This window comes from Panthera uncia, chromosome D4 (assembly GCF_023721935.1).
Source record: "Panthera uncia isolate 11264 chromosome D4, Puncia_PCG_1.0, whole genome shotgun sequence".
NCBI lineage: Eukaryota > Metazoa > Chordata > Mammalia > Carnivora > Felidae > Panthera > Panthera uncia.
This window is the reverse complement of record NC_064807.1, coordinates 79,662,565-79,671,352: the sequence shown is the minus strand read 5'-3', so window position 1 is coordinate 79,671,352 and position 8,788 is coordinate 79,662,565. Positions and strand designations below refer to the sequence as shown.

The window sequence follows — 8,788 nt, the reverse complement described above, 5'->3', positions numbered from 1 at the left end:
TTTGATCGCTATGTAGCCATCTGTAACCCTCTGAGATACCCCATCATGAGCAAGGTGGTGTATGTACGGATGGCTTCTGTGTCATGGCTCTCTGGTGGAATCAACTCAATTGTGCAAACATCTCTTGCCATGCAGTTGCCTTTCTGTGGGAATAATGTTATCAACCATTTCACATGTGAAATATTAGCTGTCCTTAAGCTAGCTTGTGCTGATATATCCCTCAATATTATCACCATGGTGATATCAAATATGGCATTCCTGGTTCTTCCACTGATAGTCATTTTTTTCTCCTATATGTTCATCCTTTACCATCTTGAGAATGAACTCAGCCACAGGGAGACGCAAAGCCTTTTCCACCTGTTCAGCACATCTGACTGTGGTGATCATATTTTATGGTACCATCTTCTTCATGTATGCCAAGCCCAAGTCTCAAGAGTTTCCTGGGGACAACAAGTTGCAAACTTCAGACAAGCTCATTTCCCTGTTTTATGGGGTAGTGACCCCCATGCTAAATCCTATCATCTATAGCTTGAGGAATAAGGATGTAAAAATTGCTGTAAAATATCTGCTAAACCAAAAAGCTATTCAGTAAGTATATCCTACACAGAAAATGTAGGTCTTTTCATAACAGGCACAGAGATGGACTCATAGGTCAATTAGTTAAAACCTTCTTTGGAGAAACTATGGTTAAGGAGAGATAGTTTTATTCTTCCCCTTCCCTAGCTTTACTCAGCTAGAATTACTGAGAACTATAGTTTGCTTTAAACTCAGCTTCCAAAATGTCCTGGTCTAGATTCCACAAGCATGGCGAATTCCATTAGAATCTCATCTCTGGTGATATCTGGAATGAGTGTTTCTGGTGTCGTGTGTAGAAACACAGTGGAAAACATCACACATAAGCTTTAGAAATAGGTAAGAGTACAAAATCTGCAACTTCACAAACTACCTAAATGACATTGGGTAGACTATTCTTTGTAAGCCATACTTACCTTACCTTGGAATAAGGAAATACGTAAAGCCAGGTTTTAGTGTCATTTAAAGTTTCAATAACTGGAGAAAGCACCTGGCATAGCACTACTTCACAGTGTCTAGAATTTCAGAATTGAAGCTAAGACTCCAAATTGATGACTAAAAGTGACTACTGAGCACCTCTTTTACCATAAGCTAATAATTACAAGAGCCAAAATCTCCTCCTGGAAGTCACTCTGTTAATATCTTTGCCTTTCCCCTTAAAGCTATATAAAGCGAAGCTCAGGAGAGAGGAAGAAATAACTGAGGGAATTTTCTACCTTATGGGGAGTCCACAATGGGTTTTGGGCAACATTTCAAAACAGTCACTGTGAAAGAATGGCAAAATTGTTTTTCCAATCCAAGTTTGGGGATGCTGCAAAAGAGCCCCTTAAGGTTTTGGGTGCCTACAAAGAAATAGAGTCTGGCTTCCTACTTGAAGAGGGGAGACCTGCAGAGTTCTCTAGGCTGCAGACTAGCAGAGGAGCTGGTCTAGAAAGGAGAGGAAGGTTAGTATTCTATGCCAAATAAAACAGAAATGTTTCAAATCTGCCTGAGGTGTTCTTCTGGGCTCAGAAAGAGTGGTAAAAACAATGATTAGGAAAATAAAATCCATTCTTTCATTTTCCAATGAGTTGAAACTCTTTATTAAGTCTATTATGTTCTTTTTTTCTTTTTTCTTTTTCTGTTGATTCCTTGTCTAGAAGCCCATTGCCGAGCACAGAGTATCTTTGAGCCACACCATCTGTCTTTTCTGTAATCTCTTAGCCCATGTGATAACTGGGCTTTGACTTTATTTCCTACTCAACATTCCTCTTTATTTTGTTTTGGAGCCACACTGTAACCCCATATCTCCTACTCAGAGGCTTCATTCTTTGCCATTCCACTTCCTTCGGTTGACCCAGGTTTGTACCTAAATGATCTGGTCACTAAATTCAGCTATTCTGCCACTGCCCTAACAGGAATGAAGGGTTGTTACTGTGGAAAATCTCCAGCTGCTGCTCTCTCTTCTGTGTTGGAACATCAGTGTTGCTTTTGGTTCTGTTCAGAAAGGCATGCTCCAGACCCTGTGGGTAATGCCTTTTGAATTTCTGGCATTTCTCCTCCTCTCCACCACTAGTGGCCCTGCATTTGTACCTGATCCTTGTTTAATTCTCTTTCAGTTTCGATATGGGACAACAAGGGTTTAGGCATGCAGAAATGTTATTTGTGTGATTTTAACCAACTTCTTAGCAGCTTAATTTTTAGTTTTTTTTTTTCCTCACACAATATCAAGGTTGTTAGCATCTTATATGTAGGCTTATATCAAGTTTAACCTTTCACTTAATAAAATATTCCACAGGTACATAAAAAAGGTACAAAAGGGCTTTTATAAAAACAAGAAGGATCATGTCAATCAATGATCAGAAAATTAATAGATTCAATAATACATTGCCCTCCTTGGAAAATCAGAAAATTTCCAAGAAATTGTTAGGTGTATTATTTTCTGATAATAAATATTTTTAAATTTAAAAAAACTATGTAAAAATATTTTTAAAATATTGTCTATATAGCCATCTCCCAAAGATACCGTCTTCAAGATTTCTCCTAGTCATTAGGAGTCATACATTCACCATGTTTTTACTTTGATTTATCACTTTAATTTACTATGAACAGTTGAGGGTAAAGTTTGTTTTTGTTTTGTTTTGTTGTTTTGTTTTGATGTACAATACCTATGGTTTCACAGGTGAAGTTTAAAAGGCAGGTGATAAAAACTTTTTCCAATTTCTAGCTCAATTACAGTCAGAAAGACCATATTACCCACCATTGTAAGAGATTCCCCCAATATGTTTACAGCTCTGTTTACATGCATACTTACACATACATGTTTATATCTTTATTTATCTATATATACACATTTATATGTATTTTTTTCTTTATGGCATACTTTTGGAATTTTTATTTTCAAATATTTAACAAAAGAGTGAGAGTAATTTAATAAAATTCTATGTACCAATCACACAACTTAAATTATTACCAACACATGGTCAACTTTCTTTCATCATTATCTATCTTCTTCCTCCAGATTATTTTGAAGCAAATACTGGACATAATTACATTATTTTATCTAACTATATATTTATAAACATAGAAAATTTATGAATATAGAGATTATTATCTCCAAAGGATAATAAACTATCATATGAACAATGCCTTCTCCAGTTAACCAGTGGGACAGTGCCAGTGAGGACTGTGAGCCATGAGAAGGGCACATGAATCATTAAAAAACATTATTTCTCACGCCAGTGATTGTTACCATGAGATAACACAGGCTATGTACTGATTTTCTAAATTTCAAAGGCGGCCAGATTTTAAAGTTAAACGTTTCAACACTTTCCCAGAGTTGGATATTTTGAAGAACACATGAAGCTTCAGAGTGTAACTCATGTATGGCTAAAGCCTTCCTGTTGAGGTATAGGATATGGTGCTGCAGGAGGAAGAAATTTCCGGCCAAAAAGAAGAGTTCTGAAACTTCAGTTGTACCTCCCTGGCTAATACTGAGCAAGTGTCTCTTAGAACATTTCAGTCAGTGTTGGTTTATACACACAGCATGCTGCCATTAACTGCTTATTGAGTTTGAGTATGTATTTTGTACTCCAAAAGTTGATTTCCTCAAGATACTGTAATACAGATAGTAGTAACCTTCAAATATACTTTAGAGTATTCCAAAGAGCTTCCCATAGGCTCCATTTATATCAACAATCATTTTATTTTCTTCCCACTTTTTTTTCAGTTTCAGGTGAAGTTTGGCATCTTTATTTTATTTTATTTTTTATTTTTAAAAATTTATATCCAAATTAGTTAGCATATAGTGCAACAATGATTTCAGGAGTAGATTCTTTAGTGCCCCTTAGCCATCCCTCCTTCCACAACCTCTCCAGTAACCCTCAGTTTGTTCTCCATATTTATGAGTCTCTTCTGTTTTATCACCCTCCCTGTTTTTATATTATTTTTGAATCCCTTCCTTTCTGTTCATCTATTTTTTCTCTTAAGGTCCTCATATGAGTGAAGTAATATGATTTTTGTCTTTCTCTGACTGACTAATTTCACTTAGCATAATACCCTCTAGTTCCAACCACGTAGTTGCAAATGGCAAGATTTCATTCTTTTTGATTGCCGAGTAATACTCCATTGTGTATATGTATGTGTACATACGTGTGTGTGTGTGTGTGTGTGTGTGTGTGTGTGTGTGTATACCACATCTTCTTTATCCATTCATCCATCGATGGACACTTGGGCTCTTTTCATACTTTGGCTATTGTTGATAGTGCTGCTATAAACATGGGGGTGCATGTGTCCCTTCAAAACAGCACACCTGTATCCTGTGGATAAATGCCTAGTAGTGCAATTGCTGGGTCGTAGGGTAGTTCCATTTTTAGTTTTTTGAGGAACCTCCATACTCTTTTCCAGAGTGGCTGCACGAGCTTCCATTCCCACCAACAATGCAAAAGAGATCCTCTTTCTCTGCATCCTCGCCAACATTTGTTGTTGCCTGAGTTGTTAATGTTAGCCATTCTGACAGGTGTAAGGTGGTATCTGATTGTGGTTTTGTTTTGTATTTCCCTGATGATGAGTGATGTGGAGCATTTTTTCATGTGTTGGTTGGCCATCTGGATGTCTTCTTTGGAGAAGTGTCTATTCATGTCTTTTGCCCATTTCTTCACTGGATTATTTGTTTTTTTTTTGGGTGTTGAGTTTGATAAGTTCTTTATAGATTTTGGATACTAACCCTTTATCTGATATGTCATTTGCAAATATCTTCTCCCATTCTGTAGGTTGCCTTTTAGTTTTGCTGATTGTTTCCTTCACTGTGCAGAAGCTTTTTATTTTGATGAGGTCCCAATAGTTCCTTTTTGCTTTTGTTTCCCTTGCCTCCAGAGACGTGTTGAGAAGTTGCTGCGGCCAAGATCAAAGAGGTTTTTGCCTGCTTTCTCTTTGAGGATTTTGATGGCTTCCTGTCTTACATTTAGGTCTTTCATCCATTTTGAGTTTATGTTTGTGTATGGTGTGAGAAAGTGGTCCAGGTTCATTCTTCTGCAAGTCGCTGTCCAGTTTTCCCAGCACCACTTGCTGAAGAGACTGTTTTTATTCCATTGTATATTCTTTCCTGCTTTGTCAAAGATTAGTTGGCCATACGTTTGTGGGTCCATTCCTGGGGTCTCTATTCTGTTCCGTTGATCTGAGTGTCTGTTTTTGTGCCAGTACCATACTGTCTTGATGGTTACAGCTTTGTAGTATAGCTTGAAGTCTGGGGTTGTGATACCTCCCGCTTTGGTTTTCTTTTTCAAGATTGCTTTGGCTATTCGGGGTCTTTTTTGGTTCCATACAAATTTTAGGATTATTTGTTCTAGCTCTGTGAAGAATGCTGGTGTTATTTTGATAGCGATTTCATTGAATATGTAGACTGCTTTGGGTAGTATCGACATTTTAATAATATTTGTTATTCCTATCCAGGAGCTTGGAATCTTTTTCCATTTTTTTTTGTGTCTTCTTCAACTTCGTTCATAAGCTTTCTATAGTTTTCAGCGTATAGATTTTTCACCTCTTTGTTTAGGTGAAACCATTTATTCCTAGGTATTTTATGGTTTTTTGTGCAACTATAAATGGGATCGATTCCTTGATTTCTCTTTCTGTCGCTTAATTGTTGGTGTATAGGAATGCAACCAATTTCTGTGTGTTGATTTTATATCCTGCAACTTTGCTGAATTCATGAATCAATTATAGAAGTTTTTTTGGTGAAATCTTTTGGGTTTTCCATATAGAGTATCATTTCATCTGTGAAGAGCGAAAGTTTGACCTCCTCCTGCCTGATTTGGATACCTTTTTCTTATTTGTGTTGTCTGATTGCAGAGGCTATGACTTCCCCAAACCAGTAGAAGACAGGAAATAACAAAATTATAGCAGAAGTTAATGCTATTGAAACAACAACAAAAAAACACAGAACAGATCAATGAGACCAGAAGCTGGTTCTTTGAAAGAATTAACAAAATTGATAAGCCACTAGCCAGTTTGATCAAAAAGAAAGAGTAAAGGACCCAAATAAATAAAATCAAGAATGAAAGACGAGAGATCACAACCAACACAGCAGAAATAAAAACAATAATAAGAGAATATTATGTGCAATTATATGCCAATAAAATGGGCAATCTGGAAGAAATGGACAAATTCCTAGAAACATATACACTACCAAAACTGAAACAGGAAGAAATAGAAAATTTGAACAGACCCATAACCAGTAAGGAAATTGAATTAGTAATCAAAAAGCTGCCAAAAAACAAGAGTCCAGGGCCAGATGGCTTTCCAGGGGAATTCTACCAAACATTTAAGGAGGAGTTAACACCTATTCTCTTGAAACTGTTCCAAAAAATAGAAATGGAAGGAAAACTTCCAGACTCTTTCTGTGAAGCCAGCATTACCTTGATTCCAAAACCAGACAGAGACCCCAGTAAAAAGGAAAACTATAGACCAATTTCCCTGATGAACATGGATGCAAAAATCCTCAACAAGATATTAGCCAACTGGCTCCAACAATACATTAAAATAATTATTCACCACGACCAAGTGGGATTTATACCTGGGATGCAGGGCTGGTTCAATATCCACAATACAATTAATGTGATTCATCACATCAATAAAAGAAAGGACAAGAACCATATGATCCTCTCAATAGATGCAGAGAAAGCATTTGACAAAATACAGCATCCTTTCTTGATAAAAACCCCCAAGAAAGTAGGGATAGAGGGAGCATACCTTGAGATCATAAAAGCCATATATGAACGACCCAATGCTAATATTATCCTCAATGGGGAAAAAGTGAGAGCTTTCCTCCTAAGGTCAGGAACAAGACAGGGATGTCTACTCTTGCCACTGTTATTCAACATAGTGTTGGAAGTCTTAGCCTCTGCAATTAGTCAACACAAAGAAATAAAAGGCCTCTTTCCACTTTTTAATTTTTACCTAGGTTCACCTCCTTGGGGTAGGACTCTTAGGTTCAATGAGAGGACCAACATATAAAGCTAGCAGCAATTTAAATATGGCCAATGATTCACCTTTTTTCTAGTCTGTTACCTAGAGTAGAGTTGGATTAGTATAACGTATAAGTTTGCCTCATTGACAAGGTAAGAGTAAGACAGAAACCATTAATAAAGAATATCCAATGGGAGAAAGAGAGACTCTTCAATAAATGGTGCTGGGAAAGCTGGACAGCAACATGCAAAAGAATGAAACTGGACCACTTTCTTACACCATACAGAAAAATAAATTAAAAATGGATTAAAGACCTAAATGTGCAATCTGAAACCGTAAACATCTTAGAGGAGAACACAGGCAGTAACCTCTTTGAAATCAGCCATAACGACTTCTTTCTAGATATGTATCCTGAGGTGAGGAAAACAAAAGAAAAAAATAAACTGACATATTGAGATTTCATCAAAATCAAAAGCTTCTGCACAGCAAAGGAGACAATCAACAAAACTAAAAGTCAACATATAGAATGAGAGAAGATACTTGCAAATGACGTATCTGATAAAAGGTTAGTATATAAAGAACTAATACAACTCACCCCCCGCCACACACACACACACAAATAATCCAATTAAAAAATGAGCAGAAGACTGGGGCACCTGGGTGGCTAAGTTTGCTAAATGGCTGACTTCGGCTCAGGTCATGATCTCACAGGAGCCTGCTTCAGATTCTGTTTCCCTTCTTCTCCCTTCTTCTTTTCCAAATAAGACCTACAGATGGCCTAAAGACACATGAAAGTATGTTCAACATCACTGATCATCAGGGAAATACAAAGCAAAACTACAATGAGATATCACCTCACACCTCTCAGAATGGCTAAAAACAACAACACAAGAAAAGAGGTGTTGGCTAGGATGTGGAGAAAGGGCAACCCTCTTTCACTGTTGGTGAAATGCAAATTGGTGCAGCCACTGTGGAAAACAGTGTGGAGTTTGCTCAAAAATTTAAAAAAAGTGTTACCTTATGATCCAACAATTGCACTACTAGTATTTACCCATTAATCCCTTAAAAAAAGGTAAAAGAGGGAATGATCTATATTATCTTTCTTTTAGGAATGTGGGCAGTAATTAGATGTATTATCACATGTCATGTTCAGCAATTGATCCTTTCCTCAGAACCGAAAATACAATCCACGTCACAAACCAATACAGGATCAACCAAAGAAAAAGAAAATTTTTTAGAAATATAGAAGTTTCTATGAGTGCCTGAATCATTCCCACCATTTTTTCCATATCTTCCCCTCAGATGTCTCAGCAATATAGTCAGTGGTGACCTTCTTTTAATACCACATATGTTTAAGTGTTAGCACACATTTATTCAGTCCTGAAAACCATCCTTTTAGTTTCTTATCTCCCTCCAGTATCATAAGCAGGGATTTCAATGGTCTATTCCAATTTTCATTAGTCCACATTTTGTAGATGAGAATGTATATTATGTTTAATGCTTTGTAACTCATTGAATTTCATTTTAGATAACCAACATTCAAATTAAAATAATACTCTTGCTCTAGGCTTTAAATAGTGGCAGGAGTTTTTGCTTCATTTACCAGGTTATGCAAATCCAAAACCAGAATAAGTGTCTCTCTCCATCAAAACTTGTTATTTGCCCAGAAGCAAGGGTAATGGACCAATGTAATCCACTTGCCAACTATGCCTCCCCCTGGATCCTTTTAGTAGGTAGCCCATAACTGATTTTTGTCCCAAACTTCTCTGCTTTC

At 36.8% G+C, this 8,788-nt stretch overlaps 1 pseudogene; it reads left to right on the top strand.

The window, feature by feature from the left end:
- LOC125922772 (olfactory receptor 13C3-like) overlaps nucleotides 1–640 on the top strand; it is a 13,354-nt pseudogene extending 12,714 nt beyond the window's left edge.
- Nucleotides 641–8,788: the final 8,148 nt, after the last annotated feature.